Consider the following 20,121-nt stretch of genomic DNA (forward strand, 5'->3'; position numbering starts at 1 on the left):
GTTGTCAACTGAGGCAAGGTAGGCATGCAATTTAACACCAAATCTGGTTTCAAACGGGATGGCAAGACTGGTGAGGAGTTAAGGAGGGCAGACAATAACTCTGAATCCCCCTTAAACAGTAGAAAACATTGAATGCGAACAAACTTATAGGAGGAGCATATAATACTATGAATTCCTACCTAATCACTTCATTTGTTCAGCTTGAAAGGGTCATGAAATGAAATGGAATATAACTGATTACATATGAGACAAAGGGAAAAACTTATGCTAAATCAACATACCACATGAATCTCAGCAAACAGAGCTGTGAAATTCCATTAAATTCTCTGCAGAAAACTGTACATTACAAAGCTCTATGCTTCTCCAGCAGCTCCCAGCGCTCAGAAAAAACTCTCCACTCCTCTCTCTTACTCTCTCTAAAAAAAAAACTCTCCTCTACAAATGAATTTTTAATACATTAAATAAAAAAGCTGCCCAAAACAAGGGCGCTGTTTTAACTAACCTCAAAAATATCAAACAAACTACAACTGGGGGAAAACAAGTCGACCCCAAGATGAGGGATTTGTTTTATTATCCTTATTAACAAAATAAACTAAAAATAATCAGCGCTTTCCTGAAGGGAGAATGGCGCTCTTTCCACTGAATTCTGTTGATGATTGACCAAAACTGGAGTGCATATCTAGTTTGCAATATTAATTAAAATCTGGGAAATAGGAATCGAATCCTATCTTGTTGTTCTGGCACCGTTTGAATAGCGGTGGCATTACACCTTTACCCTTGGCACTCTTCTGTTTCTTGTAAGAGTTTAGTAACTTTGGTGTGTAAACAGCATCGTATGCCACCTGGAGCTCCACATCAACATAGTCGGCATCCAATTCTATAGCCAAACGAAGTACATCAAGGCGTGTTGCTTCATCCATTTCATTCTGTCCAGCTTGAACTGCAAGTAAGCTATGGTCCTGTAAAATAGCCTGAGCACAAAGCTTCCCTGACAGCACTGCACCTTCCATTGATGCTAAATATTTCTGCTTCGTATAATCACCAGATAAATAAAATCCCTTAATAGGCGACCTCTGCAGAGGACGACAAGGTTCGCAATTGGATACTGTCTTGTAGACGGACCTTGGAGTTTTAACAACATGATACTTTAAAACCTTTGCTTTACATCCATCATCTGCAATTTCATCTGGAAATAGTTTGGAGAGTTCCTTAAGCGTAGTTTCAAGAATGTCCTCATCACTGCGACCAATCCATTCTTGTGCAGGTGCAAATACAAGCTCCAGCATTGATCGATTTGGATCATAATATTCCTTGCAAGTAACAGACATATCTGCATACACACTAAGAATAGGACTTCTGCTAAACAATAAATGATCATATGTGTTTTTCAGTTTTCTATCAAACCAAATGTGGACGTTGATTACAGGAACTCCTACTAACTTTTCCAGTTTCTTAAAGTAGGAAACCTCTTTCCACTCTTGGGGTAAAACAAGCTTTAAGATGTCAACAGGCATTGCTGATACATAAACATCTCTTTCAACAATGTCTCCATTAGCCAGAAGAAAGTGTTTCACCGTGCCATCATTATTAAGCTCAATCTTTTGTAGTCGAGAATTTAACTGGAGCTGACCACCTAAGGATTGGACATGATCAACAATTGGTTTGCATAACCTCTCAGGCGGATTTCCATCTAGAAAAGCCATCTTTGAAGATTACATCAGCTGAAACAGACACCTCTTCTGCTCCCCTAAGCGCTGCTATAATTGAAATATGAAGAATCCCATCCCGATCTCCAACTTTAAAGTTCTGCCTGCTATCCTTTAAAACTGGCAATATATGAGACAAATGCTCTGGCGTATATGGAATAAATGAACAATACAAGGTCCCAGTAACCGAGTCCCTCCATGGTTTACAGTGCCCCAATATAAGATGGATCAACCCGACAGTCATATGAACTTCAAGTTCCTCCCCCAACGCTTTGAAACTGTGCCCTTCAAAGTCACTAATTTTTACAGAGAAGTTATATCCCGCATCTGGAATGTGCACATTGGCTCTCTAGGTCTGCGTCCAGGAGTCCTTGTACTCAATCTGAAAAGACCAATGGCTCTTTCAACATTTGATGGTGCTGCTAAAGCAATTGTTACTCTTTCTCCTTCTTGTGCTGGAAGATCAACGGACTGTGTTGCAAATCTGTGTGTGAAAGCGAGCCCATTTGGTGCTCGAATCTGATTGATTCTGACTCTATGTTGACAATTTCACCAGACATAAGCTCATATTGGTAACGGCACTTTGAACAGGCGACAACCTGAATTTCATGTTGCGTTTGGACAACAGCAAAGGCTATCATACAATATGGACACTTCACAACCTTGCCAAAAAACACCTCATCCCCATAGACGCACGGGCTTGTTATTTCGACCAGGGTTGGAGCAGAACACCCATCTCATAGTAAGAAGTAAGTCAAAATCTTTATAGTGTCATACATACCCCCCGGTTACAAGTAGTGGAACGTATCATGGGAAAAAGGAGCCCCGTAAAGCATTAATTTATATGTTACACAGAACTAACACCAACTGCGTGTTTTACTTGGTGATATTCCTGATGGAGAGCACAACATTTCCAGTAGTCAATGAACACAAAAGTCAGACCTGTCATTCCAGGAAGCTTCCACTTCTTTCTCAGTCATTTTGGGGACCCACAGGAATAGTAGCAGTGCAATATACCTAGTGACAACAAACAATAGATGCCCCAACCTTAGATCCATCAGTTACAAACTAAGCAATCCTTCCAAAATAATTCCTGGTGCAAATTGTTGTCATACAACATGGGTTTGTTCTTTATAGCAATCGAGAATCCCAATCTTCAACAACTTCCAATAGCAATGAATTGTGAGTCGATAGCTAGCGTGTTGGCACTCGAAATCTCTGAATCTATGAAGAGAGGGAGCACAGGGTCTTGGAGACGTGCCATCTGGTTCGATAATGCGAGGAATTTACTCATCTTCTACGTTGAATTTACTGTCACGGCCAATGGAATCAATCCTCTTCTCCACGGCGTCCAGATCCAAAATAACCACCTATGATGAGAACATCAAGATCAGATCCGGTGTTTATATAATCTGGTTTCAACTTGAGCCATTTTCCACTGCGGTCACTAGGTTTCCATTTTGGATCTAAATCCTTCAAAATTATGCCTTCATCTCTGTTATCAACAGTTCCTTGTAAAAATTTAGCAACTTCTTCAACACTAGCAGCAATAAAGGACCAACAAGGTTCACCAAAAGAGCGACATGAATTCAAACTCCCTTCAGGTAACAATAGCTCTAACCGACCCTTTAAAGGCTTCACGACCTCGCAAAGAAGTTTATGGCGCTCACGCAAGCTTTGGTGGACGAAGCACTCCATCTTTACGCTTATAAACGACTTTTTGCACCCAAGACATTCCCATTTTCACTAAACGAATCTCTCAGGGTCTCCTCCACTTGGTACACATTGCAATCAATTTTCATTCATATCTCTGCTTCTTCTGGAAATATATACTCGTATCTACTGTTTGAAGTATTAGAATTCTGTGATGGTAGACACATTATAAGTTAATTTGCGATCTATGCATGCATTTGTTGTGCCTTGTTCTTGAGCCTTTGTCTTAATTTTTCCACTCTTCTCTGTTGCTTTAATGATTTTGAGCTTTTCCTCTTGTAAATCTTCAATTCTTTTGAAAACAGGCTCAGGCTCCGCCATGACTTGACCTGCCTTGAGAGCTCCCCATGCTGTATTGCCCCAAGAAAGTTTCTCAAAATCATCCTCGAGATAGCCAAGTTGCAAATATATCTTGCGACATAATCTTGGAACTATTGGTGATAATGCAACAGCTATAATTCTCATTGCTTCTAGTATTACCACTAGGTCCTTTGCAGCCTCTTCTGCACTAGAATCCCCTTTCTTGAAAAGAGACCATGGAGTATGCTCATCCAGATATACATTGCTAGCATTAGCAATATCTATAAGAGCTTCACATGCTGAATTGAAGGAAAGATTCATATAATTGAGTCGTACCTTTTCCACCTGTAAATCAGATCCTTTGGTTCGAGAACATTCCCAAGGATTTTCCCATCTTCAAACCATCCTTTGTCAGAAATCCATGACCAAAGACAGTTTTTGGAAGTTCTAGATTTGCAGACATTAACATTGCAGGCCAGTAAACTGCATGGAATCTTAATATGTCCTTCCCTATTAGATGCACAGATGCTGGCCACCCTCCTGCCAAATCACATCCACCTTGGCCTTTGTTTTAAGTACAGGGAGCACTTGTTTAGTAACATCCTCCATGCACCTTCCTTGATGACCTTTCACAAGGTTTCTGCAGATTTTCTCATGACTTAAAGCATCAAGTTTCTTTTGTATGACAATGCTGAACCACCATTTAGGATTATGAATCTGATTTTGAATGTGTTTTAGAGCTGAATGTTGTCCTCTTCCACTTCTACAGCTATGTGAAATTTTGGAAAACTGTGGCTTGTAAACAACCTCCACAAACATTCTAATTGCCTCTGATTGCTGATGATATTTCAAATTGTACTTGTGCAGGGATAGGAGCGTTGAAGTTTGCTGCGGCCTTTTGAAGAGCTGGAGAACAAATTATATAATCTAAACAGCACATTTAAATGATTTCTTCTTCAAAACCCTGTTTTGAAGAAGAATCAATCTCATGTTGAGACGGAGTCTAACATTGGCTCCACTTGGGATGGCAGCTGCAGCTTCCTGGAGGTGCCAAGAACCGCAGAACTTTGGAAGAGCAGACCGTGCCTCCACCCATTGGGCAATGGAGTCATCATCAACAAATCAACACAGCTGAAGACTTATTTTCACACTGAAACTGAACTCAAACAAACTTCAAGCAAACTAAAACAAGATGCTGCCCTTATAGCTGCTTATTTATGTACAAAACCTACTCTAATCTGCTGTACAAATAATAGATCAGGTAATGCTAAAATGCCATATTAACCACTCAATTAAACCTGACAATGAAGCCGCTTGAGAATGCTGCCACGAAGTCACAAATGCAATTGCTGGCAGCCCTTCATGCACATACTGAGCCTGGTCACCGAGAAGACAGCCCGATCGGTCAATCAAGCTGAAAAATGTGTCCATGTAGGCCGCAATAGGATCACGGACACCGGCCTCTGTTGGCTGCCCCAACTCTACAATGCATATTTCCAGCTGCACATTGTCGATGTGTACTTCTATAGGCAAATCTGTTATTGCTTGTTTCGAATGAGGAAGGATTTCCAAAAACTTTCTAGGGTCTTGGAAATCATAAGAGTGGATCTGCTCATCGAGATACTGAATCTCATTTTCAACTCTTTCAACAACTAACTCATAAAATCTAGTTTTGCCTTCAAGATGAAGCTTCGGAGATTTCACACATTGAAGGAAAATACTGAAAAATTCTTCATTAATTTCAATATCCGCTAACATCTCTCTAACTCCATCTAGAACTTCACAAAGTGCAGGGTCTGCCACATACCCTACCATTGCATGAACATATCAACAGGCACTGGAATGTCTGGATCAAGTTGGAGTCGCCAGGTGAATGATTCAGCCTGCATATGTATCTGATCGCTGTCCACCATCAGCATCAGATCTGAATTTGATACATGTACTGGGGTAAAATACAATCGAAGTGCTATGTTCACAAATCCCACGGAGATAGACTGAAGCAGCGTTTATCTACTTGCGCTGATGTAAAACAAGAGCGTTTTCGAAGGCTTCTGGCGTAACTTCAGGCTCCGTCTAAGACTTATGAAACAAACACATCAACCCACAAACAAGTTTGTTCTTCCCCAGTATGGTCGCCAATATGTTAGCGCTTGAGATTTCACCTCAGGCTGAAAAGGTAAACCTTCAAGGCTACATCAAACCATTTCACCTCGTAGCTAGCCCTACGAGGTATGAGAAGGCTCTCTCGGGTCAGATTTGATAGATCTTATAATATAATTAGGCTGACCAATTAGAATCAAAGATATTAGGCTAGTAAATTGATAGGGGGTTTTGGATTTGATGATTTTTTTTTTGGGGTTTTTTAATGGAATGACGGGGCTTTTCTGGGCTACATGGGCAAAATCACAGTTTCAAACAGAGAAATATAATGACTACACAAGTTGTCAACTGAGGCAAGGTAGGCATGCAATTTAACACCAAATCTGGTTTCAAACGGGATGGCAAGACTGGTGAGGAGTTAAGGAGGGCAGACAATAACTCTGAATCCCCTTAAACAGTAGAAAACATTGAATGCGAACAAACTTATAGGAGGAGAATATAATACTATGAATTCCTACCTAATCACTTCATTTGTTCAGCTTGAAAGGGTCATGAAATGAAATGGAATATAACTGATTACATATGAGACAAAGGGAAAAACTTATGCTAAATCAACATACCACATGAATCTCAGCAAACAGAGCTGTGAAATTCCATTAAATTCTCTGCAGAAAACTGTACATTACAAAGCTCTATGCTTCTCCAGCAGCTCCCAGCGCTCAGAAAAAACTCTCCTCTCTTCACTCACTCTAAAAAAAAACACTCCTCTACAAATGAATTTTTAATACATTAAATAAAAAAGCTGCCCAAAACAAGGGCGCTGTTTTAACTAACCTCAAAAATATCAAACAAACTACAACTGGGGGAAAACAAGTCGACCCCAAGATGAGGGATTTGTTTTATTATCCTTATTAACAAAATAAACTAAAAATAATCAGCGCTTCCCTGAAGGGAGAATGGCGCTCTTTCCACTGAATTCTGTTGATGATTGACCAAAACTGGAGCGCATATCTAGTTTGCAATATTAATTAAAATCTGGGAAATAGGAATCGAATCCTATCTTGTTGTTCTGGCACCGTTTGAATAGCGGTGGCATTACACGTTTACCCTTGGCACTCTTCTGTTTCTTGTAAGAGTTTAGTAACTTTGGTGTGTAAACAGCATCGTATGCCACCTGGAGCTCCACATCAACATAGTCGGCATCCAATTCTATAGCCAAACGAAGTACATCAAGGCGTGTTGCTTCATCCATTTCATTCTGTCCAGCTTGAACTGCAAGTAAGCTATGGTCCTGTAAAATAGCCTGAGCACAAAGCTTCCCTGACAGCACTGCACCTTCCATTGATGCTAAATATTTCTGCTTCGTATAATCACCAGATAAATAAAATCCCTTAATAGGCGACCTCTGCAGAGGACGACAAGGTTCGCAATTGGATACTGTCTTGTAGACGGACCTTGGAGTTTTAACAACATGATACTTTAAAACCTTTGCTTTACATCCATCATCTGCAATTTAATCTGGAAATAGTTTGGAGAGTTCCTTAAGCGTAGTTTCAAGAATGTCCTCATCACTGCGACCAATCCATTCTTGTGCAGGTGCAAATACAAGCTCCAGCATTGATCGATTTGGATCATAATATTCCTTGCAAGTAACAGACATATCTGCATACACACTAAGAATAGGACTTCTGCTAAACAATAAATGATCATATGTGTTTTTCAGTTTTCTATCAAACCAAATGTGGACGTTGATTACAGGAACTCCTACTAACTTTTCCAGTTTCTTAAAGTAGGAAACCTCTTTCCACTCTTGGGGTAAAACAAGCTTTAAGATGTCAACAGGCATTGCTGATACATAAACATCTCTTTCAACAATGTCTCCATTAGCCAGAAGAAAGTGTTTCACCGTGCCATCATTATTAAGCTCAATCTTTTGTAGTCGAGAATTTAACTGAAGCTGACCACCTAAGGATTGGACATGATCAACAATTGGTTTGCATAACCTCTCAGGCGGATTTCCATCTAGAAAAGCCATCTTTGAAGATTACATCAGCTGAAACAGACACCTCTTCTGCTCCCCTAAGCGCTGCTATAATTGAAATATGAAGAATCCCATCCCGATCTCCAACTTTAAAGTTCTGCCTGCTATCCTTTAAAACTGGCAATATATGAGACAAATGCTCTGGCGTATATGGAATAAATGAACAATACAAGGTCCCAGTAACCGAGTCCCTCCATGGTTTACAGTGCCCCAATATAAGATGGATCAACCCGACAGTCATATGAACTTCAAGTTCCTCCCCCAACGCTTTGAAACTGTGCCCTTCAAAGTCACTAATTTTTACAGAGAAGTTATATCCCGCATCTGGAATGTGCACATTAGCTCTCTAGGTCTGCGTCCAGGAGTCCTTGTACTCAATCTGAAAAGACCAATGGCTCTTCCAACATTTGATGGTGCTGCTAAAGCAATTGTTACTCTTTCTCCTTCTTGTGCTGGAAGATCAACGGACTGTGTTGCAAATCTGTGTGTGAAAGCGAGCGCATTTGGTGCTCGAATCTGATTGATTCTGACTCTATGTTGACAATTTCACCAGACATAAGCTCATATTGGTAACGGCACTTTGAACAGGTGACAACCTGAATTTCATGTTGCGGTTGGACAACAGCAAAGGCTATCATACAATATGGACACTTCACAACCTTGCCAAAAGACACCTCATCCCCATAGACGCACGGGCTTGTTATTTCGACCAGGGTTGGAGCAGAACACCCATCTCATAGTAAGAAGTAAGTCAAAATCTTTATAGTGTCATACATACCCCCCGGTTACAAGTAGTGGAACGTATCATGGGAAAAAGGAGCCCCGTAAAGCATTAATTTATATGTTACACAGAACTAACACCAACTGCGTGTTTTACTTGGTGATATTCCTGATGGAGAGCACAACATTTCCAGTAGTCAATGAACACAAAAGTCAGACCTGTCATTCCAGGAAGCTTCCACTTCTTTCTCAGTCATTTTGGGGACCCACAGGAATAGTAGCAGTGCAATATACCTAGTGACAACAAACAATAGATGCCCCAACCTTAGATCCATCGGTTACAAACTAAGCAATCCTTCCAAAATAATTCCTGGTGCAAATTGTTGTCATACAACATGGGTTTGTTCTTTATAGCAATCGAGAATCCCAATCTTCAACAACTTCCAATAGCAATGAATTGTGAGTCGATAGCTAGCGTGTTGGCACTCGAAATCTCTGAATCTATGAAGAGAGGGAGCACAGGGTCTTGGAGACGTGCCATCTGGTTCGATAATGCGAGGAATTTACTCATCTTCTACGTTGAATTTACTGTCACGGCCAATGGAATCAATCCTCTTCTCCACGGCGTCTAGATCCAAAATAACCACCTATGATGAGAACATCAAGATCAGATCCGGTGTTTATATAATCTGGTTTCAACTTGAGCCATTTTCCACTGCGGTCACTAGGTTTCCATTTTGGATCTAAATCCTTCAAAATTATGCCTTCATCTCTGTTATCAACAGTTCCTTGTAAAAATTTAGCAACTTCTTCAACACTAGCAGCAAGAAAGGACCAAGAAGGTTCACCAAAAGAGCGACATGAATTCAAACTCCCTTCAGGTAACAATAGCTCTAACCGACCCTTTAAAGGCTTCACGACCTCGCAAAGAAGTTTATGGCGCTCACGCAAGCTTTGGTGGACGAAGCACTCCATCTTTACGCTTATAAACGACTTTTTGCACCCAAGACATTCCCATTTTCACTAAACGAATCTCTCAGGGTCTCCTCCACTTGGTACACATTGCAATCAATTTTCATTCATATCTCTGCTTCTTCTGGAAATATATACTGGTATCTACTGTTTGAAGTATTAGAATTCTGTGATGGTAGACACATTATAAGTTAATTTGCGATCTATGCATGCATTTGCTGTGCCTTGTTCTTGAGCCTTTGTCTTAATTTTTCCACTCTTCTCTGTTGCTTTAATGATTTTGAGCTTTTCCTCTTGTAAATCTTCAATTCTTTTGAAAACAGGCTCAGGCTCCGCCATGACTTGACCTGCCTTGAGAGCTCCCCATGCTGTATTGCCCCAAGAAAGTTTCTCAAAATCATCCTCGAGATAGCCAAGTTGCAAATATATCTTGCGACATAATCTTGGAACTATTGGTGATAATGCAACAGCTATAATTCTCATTGCTTCTAGTATTACCACTAGGTCCTTTGCAGCCTCTTCTGCACTAGAATCCCCTTTCTTGAAAAGAGACCATGGAGTATGCTCATCCAGATATACATTGCTAGCATTAGCAATATCTATAAGAGCTTCACATGCTGAATTGAAGGAAAGATTCATATAATTGAGTCGTACCTTCTCCACCTGTAAATCAGATCCTTTGGTTCGAGAACATTCCCCAAGGATTTTCCCATCTTCAAACCATCCTTTGTCAGAAATCCATGACCAAAGACAGTTTTTGGAAGTTCTAGATTTGCAGACATTAACATTGCAGGCCAGTAAACTGCATGGAATCTTAATATGTCCTTCCCTATTAGATGCACAGATGCTGGCCACCCTCCTGCCAAATCACATCCACCTTGGCCTTTGTTTTCAGTACAGGGAGCACCTGTTTAGTAACATCCTCCATGCACCTTCCTTGATGACCTTTCACAAGGTTTCTGCAGATTTTCTCATGACTTAAAGCATCAAGTTTCTTTTGTATGACAATGCTGAACCACCAATTAGGATTATGAATCTGATTTTGAATGTGTTTTAGAGCTGAATGTTGTCCTCTTCCACTTCTACAGCTATGTGAAATTTTGGAAAACTGTGGCTTGTAAACAACCTCCACAAACATTCTAATTGCCTCTGATTGCTGATGATATTTCAAATTGTACTTGTGCAGGGATAGGAGCGTTGAAGTTTGCTGCGGCCTTTTGAAGAGCTGGAGAACAAATTACATAATCTAAACAGCACATTTAAATGATTTCTTCTTCAAAACCCTGTTTTGAAGAAGAATCAATCTCATGTTGAGACGGAGTCTAACAAAACATATGGATGTCAAAGATCTGCATTAGAGAGTAGGAAGAAATATTTGTCAATGAACAAAAGCATGCAAAATTCACATTTAGTTGGGTGCATGCAATCAACATTGTCAGGTTATGATTATCATATTAGGACTTTATTTATCTGTAGATATTTCAAAATGTTTCATTCGATTGGGAATTTTTGTCGCTCGAGAATTCAAGAAAATTTGGAAAAGGATCCCACATTTTTTTAGAAGTACATCATAAAGGATAGTTTGGGCCATTATCAAACACTGCAATGTCATGGATGAAAGAATTATTTTCAAAGCATGGAGAGTGTATTCCAAATTGAGAGACAATACATATTCCAGACAACTTTTCAAGATGAGAATTCTACAACTTATGCAAAGAATATGCAGAAGGTGATGAGGGACATGGCCGGTTTATTACATATCAATATTTTGTGAAGGTATGGAAGAAAGAATTCGACAATGTCCATATTCCTATGAAGACAAGGATGGGGATTTGAAGTACATGTGCTTCTCTTAAATAAAAAAGGGACAAATGTGAAGGGTGAGAAATAGGTAAGCATTCATAACTTTAACTTTTAAAATTGTATAGTCATCAACTATGAAAACATATTTCTTAATGGCTTTCTTTTATGTTGCGTAGATTCAATTGTCAAAGAACTTCAGGAGCATCATGAACAACAAAAAAACGAAAGGAAAATGTTGTACAAGAATCGGAAGAAGTGTTATGACAATCTGAATAAATATTTGGGTTTGATAATTGACGGTATGGACCAGAAGAAAACACTTACCACATTCTGTTTGCACACCCAAAAGTTTACAGGAGGAAGATTTTATTCAGTATCACTTGGTCAATTGTATGGTCTTCAATGGGAAAATGTTGCCAAGGGTGTACTTCAGAGCTCCAAATATTCATAATGATGTAAATCTTACCATAACCATAATTCTTGATGTGCTTTCTCATTGGTCTGGTAACCTTCCTGAAGTTTTGGTATCTACAATTGGACAACACTTGCTGTGGGATAAAAAATCAGGTTGTTTTTGGATATCCAAACATGCTTGTTGAATTGAGAATTTTTCAAAAGGTAAAGGTTGGTTTCCTTCTTGTAGGGCACACTCATGACCATATTGATCCGATGTTTAGTCATTTTTCGGTCACATTGAGGAGGAAGGAAGTTGGGAGCTTGCCATCATTAATTTAATGTATTAAGAAATCATACATGCCAGAGCCTACTTTTGATGTGTTGGAAGAAACTATTGACATGCGAAGGTTTATTCTAGGATCATATGGTGAGGGGAAATGCATTGAACAACTTAATGACATTAGCTTCCAACATCAATTTCGTATCAAAAAAATTGATGGGGCAAGAAGTATTTAGCTACTGCAGAATGGGCACTGTCATTAGGTTTGAAATTTTTGAAGTTCATTCTAGATCATCCAATCTTTTCATAAAAAATATTGTTATTACAACCAGTTGGTGAATTTCATAATGCACGCAGACAAAATAGAGATATAAATTATTCTGATTTCCTAGAAGAAATTAAAAAATGTACTAGATATACATATGAGTACTTTGACATTTTTGATTCAGTTTGGTGGGAGTCATTTTTCAATAATCAAAGTGATATCATTTCAAAAACAAAAAATTAAGATATACCTTTGAAAAATCCATTTATTTGGCCACAAAATGTGTCGAATGAACATGAGGAAATAAACATTGTTGAACAAAAACAATCTCAAGGTATTATTAATTCTTCACAGGTAGAGGAAAGAGAGATCTATATTGGTTCCAGAAAATCTTGTGCACAACATGAATCCATGGAAGACCTTTATAGGGGTTTAATAGAAGATATTAATGAGGGTTTCATGATCACAGTGCTAGCAGATGGAGATCCCAATGGCTATCCATTCTGGGTTGCTAAAGTTATAAAGGTCTTTACAGAAAATGAGGATGTTACAAGTGTTGAAGCACATTGGTATGCCACAAATACACACCCATTCATTGGTTTTTATAAGCCAGAGATGGTAGCTAACAAAAAAATGGCAGAAAGAGAAAAGGAAAGGTTACAAATATAAATCATCGCCAGAGAGACATATTAAAATTGGAGGATGTTGACATACTTGTTTATGACTTCAATTTAAAAAAGAGAGGAACTCCTCACTTCAAGATGATAGAGATTTTGAAAAGGTTGTTACCAGAAGGAACAATGTTGAGATGGGAGTCTGCTGAAACCAATCGTAGATCTAGAAGAATTTTGAAACCTGAAATGGTGGGCATGCGTGTCGACTCAGATGGGCCACTAGTTGATGAAAGAGAAGAATATGGAACATCTTCATGAGCATCCAGTCACTCATCTGAAGATGTGAATTCTGATGGTGTGTAAGAAAATATGAGTGATTTTGAATAATTGATTAAGACAGATTATATAATTGATGTATGAATCATGTCTTGAAATAAAATTTTTGATTTCCATATGGTGTTAAATGAGAAGTTATGAGGCATTTTTATGTTGTTGGATTATATGTTTTGATTATGATAATTTTTATTGTTTAAAATATCTACAATGTAACATTAAATTAGAGCTATAATGTATGTTTTATTCAATATACAAATAATGACTTTTGAATTCATTTAGTGATGTAATTTTTTCATAATGTCATGGTTTTTTAATTTTATAGTTCAAAAATTTTCAATTTCTTTTGTATCTAGCATGTTATGGTTAAGAACATATTGAATTTATACGTAGGAAAGAAAAATGGTATTCTACCAAAAACATTAGTGTGTTTTTTCCCTCATAAACAACTTTGTTTGGCACATAAAAATTTGGTTTTACTAGCATTTTTTAAAATTTTTGAAGATTGACCCTAAAAAAAAACCATCGTTCTAGTATACACACTTTTCGTTTTTAGCACTGTTTTTGATGCTTTTTCCAGGGTTTTTTGGCCAGAGTTCTCATTTTGAGTTTATAGTTCCCATTTCAAAGTTTACATTGTCCCCTGTACTTTTCTTTTCTTTTGTCTGCTACATGCTTCACCTTCAAGATCCATCTTGAACCCACAACTGATTTGTCCGCTAGTCTTGGGAACACTTCCCAAACAATGCTCTTCACAATGGACTTGTACTCCTCCACCATTGCATTAACCCATACCGGTTTCTATACTTATTCCTTGAAAGAGGATGGCTGAGTCTCTACTAGCGTAGTCATTAGAGCCATGTAGCTAGTGTACCGATTTGGTGACCTTATTTTCCTCCATTTATTTGAAGGAGCACCCACATTCACCTTGTCATTCTACATAAGTCTCTCAGCTTACCCAGTTCTCTTCCTACCTTCTCTGGATGATTCTGCTTGAGTGGATGTCTCCACTTTATACTCCTCAACTTTTGGTTTCTCCACATCATCCTGAGGCTCCTCCTTTGGAGCTAAAAGCTCCTCCTCTGGTGGGATCTAGAGCTCCCCCTCAAGAGAGCGCCAAATGAATTTCCTCATCAAATTTGGCATTCCTCTAAACAACTGTTATTCTGAGGGATGGAAAATACAAATGGTAGTTGTGGAGACATTTTGTGTAACCCACAATTACCCCCAACTCTGTTGTAGGCTCTAACTTCTTCCTTGAATCTTTGGTGACATGGAAATAAACAGAGGCTTCAGAGATCCTGAAGTGTGACATATCAAGCGTCCTCCCCCAAAAATCCTACCCCGGTGTGATCATGTCAAGAATCTGATGAGGAATCTTATTCTATAAATAAAACATTGTGTTGCATGCGTCAACCCACAATTGCAGAGGTAGGATTTGGCTATGCAACATCACCTGTGTTGCTCCCATAATGTTGTGGTTCCTCCACTCAGCAACCCCATTCTGTTGTGGGTTGTGGGGTGTTGTCAAATCTTATCAAATTCCTTCTTTTGAATTTTTTTTTCTAAACTCATTCGAAACATACTCACCTCCATTATCACTCCTAACAACCTTCACCTTCTTTCCCATTTCTTTATCCACCAGTTCCTTGAACTCTAAGAACAAGGAGAAAGTCTCATCCTTCTTCCGCATGAAGAATATCCAACACTTTCATGAGAAGTCATCAATAAATATGAAAAAATATTCGTGCCTAGAAGTACAGGTTGTCAAGAAATGTCCATAGAAATCAAAGTGGATCCTTTCAAGGACCACATGTGCTTTGGTGTCCCAATCATGGAAAGTGACTTTTTTGTACTTCCCTAATGTACACCCTTTGCATGTATCATGTTGCTCTAGTGCTCCTCTGGGGAGGCCTGTGGTAATCTATTCCATGATCTTCAAAGTGCCATGATTCAAATGGCCAAGTATTGTATGCCAAAGTTTACTGACATTGTGACTCTACACCTTATCTAGCTTTGTGCTGAATGCAGCACAATCCTCCATATCTGGATTGTAGAGGTTCTTCACACAAACCTCAATATTCTTCACCTATCCTATGGATATGTGTCTCAAGAAGTCCTTTCCTTTGTTGAAGTTCACATTATAGCCACGGTCTTCGAAAACTACGACAGATACAAGATTCTTCTTTAGACCCGGAAAAGAAATCACTTCTTTAAGACTGATAGGGGAGCCCGACTCCCTCTTAAAGGTCACTACATGAATCCTGGTCGTGTTGTACCTTCCATGATATCCCATATTGATGTGCACTTGGAGATCCTTCTCCTCCAAATCACTGAAAAAATCTGTGTTCCCTGTCATATGGAATGAGGCACCGCTTTCCAGGTACCATACACTTCCCATCATTGTGATGGCCATGCATGCAATGAGAGTAAATCAAGCTCGAATTGTGAAGCCAAAGCTTCACTTGTTGCTCATCTTGAGGTCTTCTTGCTTGTCTTCTTATGTGGACACCTCATGGAATGGTTCTCATTCATGGAACTTTTCATGTTTTTATTTGTAAATTAATAAATAATGGATACAATACCTAATCGGTGTTGTAACACCTAATGTGAGAAGGCAATCACCCGTCTTGTTAAGCCTCAAATAATTTTTTTGTCCCTTATGTTCAGAGTTGCAACCATGAGCTGTATGTTGCATATTTACCAGGTGTTTGATGGAATGTCAGTTTTGGTTGGGGAAGGTCAGGTCAAGTCTTGGTTTCCATTTTTGTTTTATAAGCATTGTCTTCATGTTTTCTATGAGTTCTAAAAGTTACATAGAGTTTTGGGCAGAAGCAAAGCCCTAGCCTTGGAAATTATCCTTTGCATGTATCCTTTTGTGTACTTCACTAAGGTACACCCTTTGCATGTATCCTATTGCTCTAGTTCTCCTTTGGGGAGGCCTGTGGTAATCTATTCCTTGTTCTTCAAAGTGACATGATGCAAATTTCCGAGTATTTTATGCTGAAGTTCACTGGCATCATGACTCTACACCTTCTCTGCCATTGTATTGAATGCAGCACAACCCTCCATATATATCTTGTAGAGGTTCTTCACACAAACCTCAATATTCTTCACCTATCCTATGGATATGTGTCTCAAGAATTCCTTTCCTTTCTTGAAGATCACATTGTAGTCACAGTCTTCCAAAACTACAATAGATACAAGATTCTTCTTTAGACCCAAAAAAAAATCACATCCTTGAGACTGAGAGGGTAGCCCGACTCCTTCTGAAAGGTGACTGCACCAATCTTGGTCGTACTATACCTTCCATGATATCCCATCTTGATGTACCCTTAGAGATCCTTCTCCTCCAAATCACTGAAAAAATATTTGTTCCCCATCATATGGAACAAGGCATCACTTTCCATGTACCATACACTTCCCATCATTGTGATGGTCGTACATGCAATGAGAGTAAAACCAAGCTCTAATTGTGAAGCCAAAGCTTCACCTATTGCTCCTCTTGAGGTCTTCTTGCTTGTCTTCTTATGTGGACACTTCGTGGAATAGTTCTCTTTCATGGAAATTTTCATGTTTTTATTTGTAAATGAATAAATAATGGATGCAAGACCTAATTGGTGTTGTAACAACTAATGTGAGGAGGCAATGACCCTTCCTATTAAACATCAGATAGTGTTTTGGTCCCTTATGTTCATAGTTGCAAGCATGACCTGTACGTTGCATATTTACCAAGTGTGTGATGGAATTTCAGTTCTAGTTGGGTAAGTCAGGTCAAGTCTTGCTTTCCGTTTTTGGTTTACAAGAATTGTCTTCGTGTTTCTTATGAGTTCTGAAAGTTACATAGAGTTCTAGGTGGAAGAAAAGCCCCAACCTTGGAAATTATCCTTTGCATGTATCCTCTTGTGTACTTCGCTAAGTTACACCCTTTGCATGTATCATGTTGCTCTAGTGCTCCTTTGGGGAGGCCTGTGGTAATCTATTCCATGTTCTTCAAAGTGCCATGATGCAAATGGCGAAGAATTTTATGCCAAATTTCACTGGCATCGTGACTCTACACCTTCTCTCCCTTTGTACTCAATGCAACACAACCCTCCATATCTAGCTTGTAGAGGTCCTTCACACAAACCTCAATATACTTCTCCTATCCTATGGATATGTGTTTGAGGAATTACTTTCCTTTGTTGAATATCACATTGTAGCCACTGTCTTCCATAACTGCAACAAATACAAGATTCTTCTTTAGACCCAGAAAAAACATCACATCCTTGAGACTGAGAGGGGAGCCCGACTCCCTCTGAAAGGTGACTGTGTCAATCCCGGTTGCATTGTACCTTCCATGATATCCCATATCGGTGTGCACTCAGAGATCCTTCTCCTCAAAAGCATTGAAAAATCATTGTTCCCTATCATATTGAACAAGGCGTGCTGCTTTCCAAGTACCATATGGTTCCCATCATTGTGATGGCCATGCATACAATGACAATAAAATCAAGCTTGAATTGTGAAGCTAGAACTTCACTTGTTTCTCCTCTTGAGGTCTTCTTGCTTGTCTTCTTATGTGGACACTTTGTGGAATAGTTCTCATTCATGGAACTTTTCACGTTTTTATTTGTAAATGAATAAATAATTGATGCAAGACCTAATTGGTGTTGTAACACCTAATGTGAGAAGGTAATGGCCCTTCTTGTTAAACCTAAGATAATTTTTTGGTCCCTTATGTTAAGAGTTGCAACCATGACCCATACGTTGTGTATTTCCAAGTGTTTGATAGAAAGTTAGTTCCGTTTGGGGAAGGTCGGGTCAAGCCATGGTTTCCTTTTTAAGTTTACAAGCATTGTCTTAGTGTTTTCTATGAGTTTTGAAAGTTACATAGAGTTTTTGGTAGTAGAAAAACCCGAGACTTGGAAATTATCCTTTGCATGTATCATTTTGTGTACTTTGCTACGGTACACCCTTTGCATGTATCATGTTGCTCTAGTGCTCCTCTGGGGAGGCCTGTTGTAATCTATTCCATGTTCTTCAAAGTGCCATGATGTAAATGGCAAAGTATTTTATGCTAAATTTCACGGCCATTATGACTCTACACCTTCTTTGCCTTTGTGCTCAATGCATCACAACCCTCCATATCTATCTTGTAGAGGTTCTTCACACAAACCTCAATATTCTTCACTTATGCTATGGATATTTATCTCAGGAAGTCCTTTCCTTTTTTGAATATCACATTGTAGCCACGATCTTCCAAAACTATAACAAATACAAGATTCTTCTTTAGACCCAGAAATAACATCACATCACTGAGACTGACAGGGGAGCCTGACTCCCTTTGAAAAGTGACTGCACCAATCTCGATCGCAATGTACCTTCCATGATATCGCATCTTGATGTGCACTTGGAGATCCTACTCCTCCAAATCACTGAAAAATATTTGTTCCTCGTCATATGGAACAAAGCATCACTTTCCATGTAACATACAGTTCCCATCGTTATGAGGGCCATGCATCCAATGAGAGTAAGATCAAGCTCGAATTGTGAAGCCAAAGCTTCACCTATTGCTCCTCTTGAGGTCTTCTTGCTTGTATTCTTATGTGTACACCAATTTTACCAAGTTATTCATGACATTGTGTGAACCTGCTCAGGTACGGCGGAATGGTCTCGTTTTTCTGCAACTTGATATTTTGAAGTTTGTCCTTGAGTGCTAGTTTCCTATGCTCATTGCTATTCTGGAACAAATCTACCAGTTATTTTCACAGTGCATGCAGAGTCTATCTCCCATGGAAATTTGAGAAAATATGGTATCATACTCCCTCCAATATGATTCTCCTCACCTTGGCTACACACTTCTTCCATTGTACTAGATCATTAGCATCAAATGTTGCTGGTTTTAGAATATCATTATCAATGAATTCATTCAACCGATTATCCTCTAGTACTGCCTCCATACAGTACTTCCATGCAACATAATTCGAGTTTCCCTCAAGGGAATACTCAAGACTTAGTCTATTGAAAGCCATCTCCTCAGTCCTGGAGAAAACCTACAAGATTGATCTTCAAATTTAAATCTCCTACAATGATAACTTCAAAATATCTACTCTAGAGTGATTCCAACTCTCATATCATTTAGAAATTAATGTGTAGATTCAATACTACTCATCAATTTACTAAATCACAAGACTTGAAGCTACTCTACTTATCTATAGAAGTTAATCCACCATATAGAATAGAGATGAAATATGTATGCTTACTCAATCTTGAGCACAACATACAAGAGTATAGTCTATCCCCTTGCTTGACTAACTGACTCTGACCAACATTTAGCCAATTTTCAATCCCCCTAAGCTCTTATTTCTTTGTAATGTTTCCTTGGAAAATTGCCCCCTATTATTTAGGAATTTCCCACTATTGAATTGTGCAATTCCCTAGGGTCCTTCACGTGACTGCATGCATCACCTGTATAGATGGGAATATGCTACAATTGATAGTACGCTCCCTTGGAATCTCCAACTCAATTGGGCAACTCAAATTCTCTACATGCAACAATTATTTTGGGTTGATTGATTAGTTAACTGGTTGATCACTGAGTGTGGTTGAAGTTCCACTTCCATAACTTGACGTCCACTAGTTCTTATGATAGATAGAGCTAATTAAACTAACAATAAATCTAATTAGTTAAATTAATGAAATCTCCATTCACTCCATCTCTCTATCTCCATTTTTCTCACGTTATTTCTCTCTCCATTTCCCTCCCTCCCTCATTATCTCTCTATCTCTCCCCCCCATCACTATTTCTCTCTATACCTCTCCCTTCATCTCTCTTACTATCTCTCTTCTTCCCTCTCTCTCCCCAAACCATATCTATCTTTATGTCCCTACCTATT

At 38.9% G+C, this 20,121-nt stretch overlaps 2 pseudogenes; both read right to left on the reverse strand.

Moving 5' to 3' along the window:
• Positions 1-692: 692 nt before the first annotated feature.
• Positions 693-1,906, reverse strand: LOC149203361 (15-cis-phytoene desaturase, chloroplastic/chromoplastic pseudogene; annotated as a pseudogene).
• Positions 1,907-7,073: 5,167 nt separating this feature from the next.
• LOC149203362 (15-cis-phytoene desaturase, chloroplastic/chromoplastic pseudogene) lies at positions 7,074-7,854 on the reverse strand (annotated as a pseudogene).
• Between the last annotated feature and the right edge of the window lie 12,267 nt (positions 7,855-20,121).

The sequence above is a fragment of the Pinus tabuliformis genome, chromosome 2_1, assembly GCF_031772625.1.
Source record: "Pinus tabuliformis cultivar Carrire ecotype Pingquan chromosome 2_1, CPIR1, whole genome shotgun sequence".
In the NCBI taxonomy this organism is placed as follows: Eukaryota; Viridiplantae; Streptophyta; class Pinopsida; order Pinales; family Pinaceae; genus Pinus; species Pinus tabuliformis.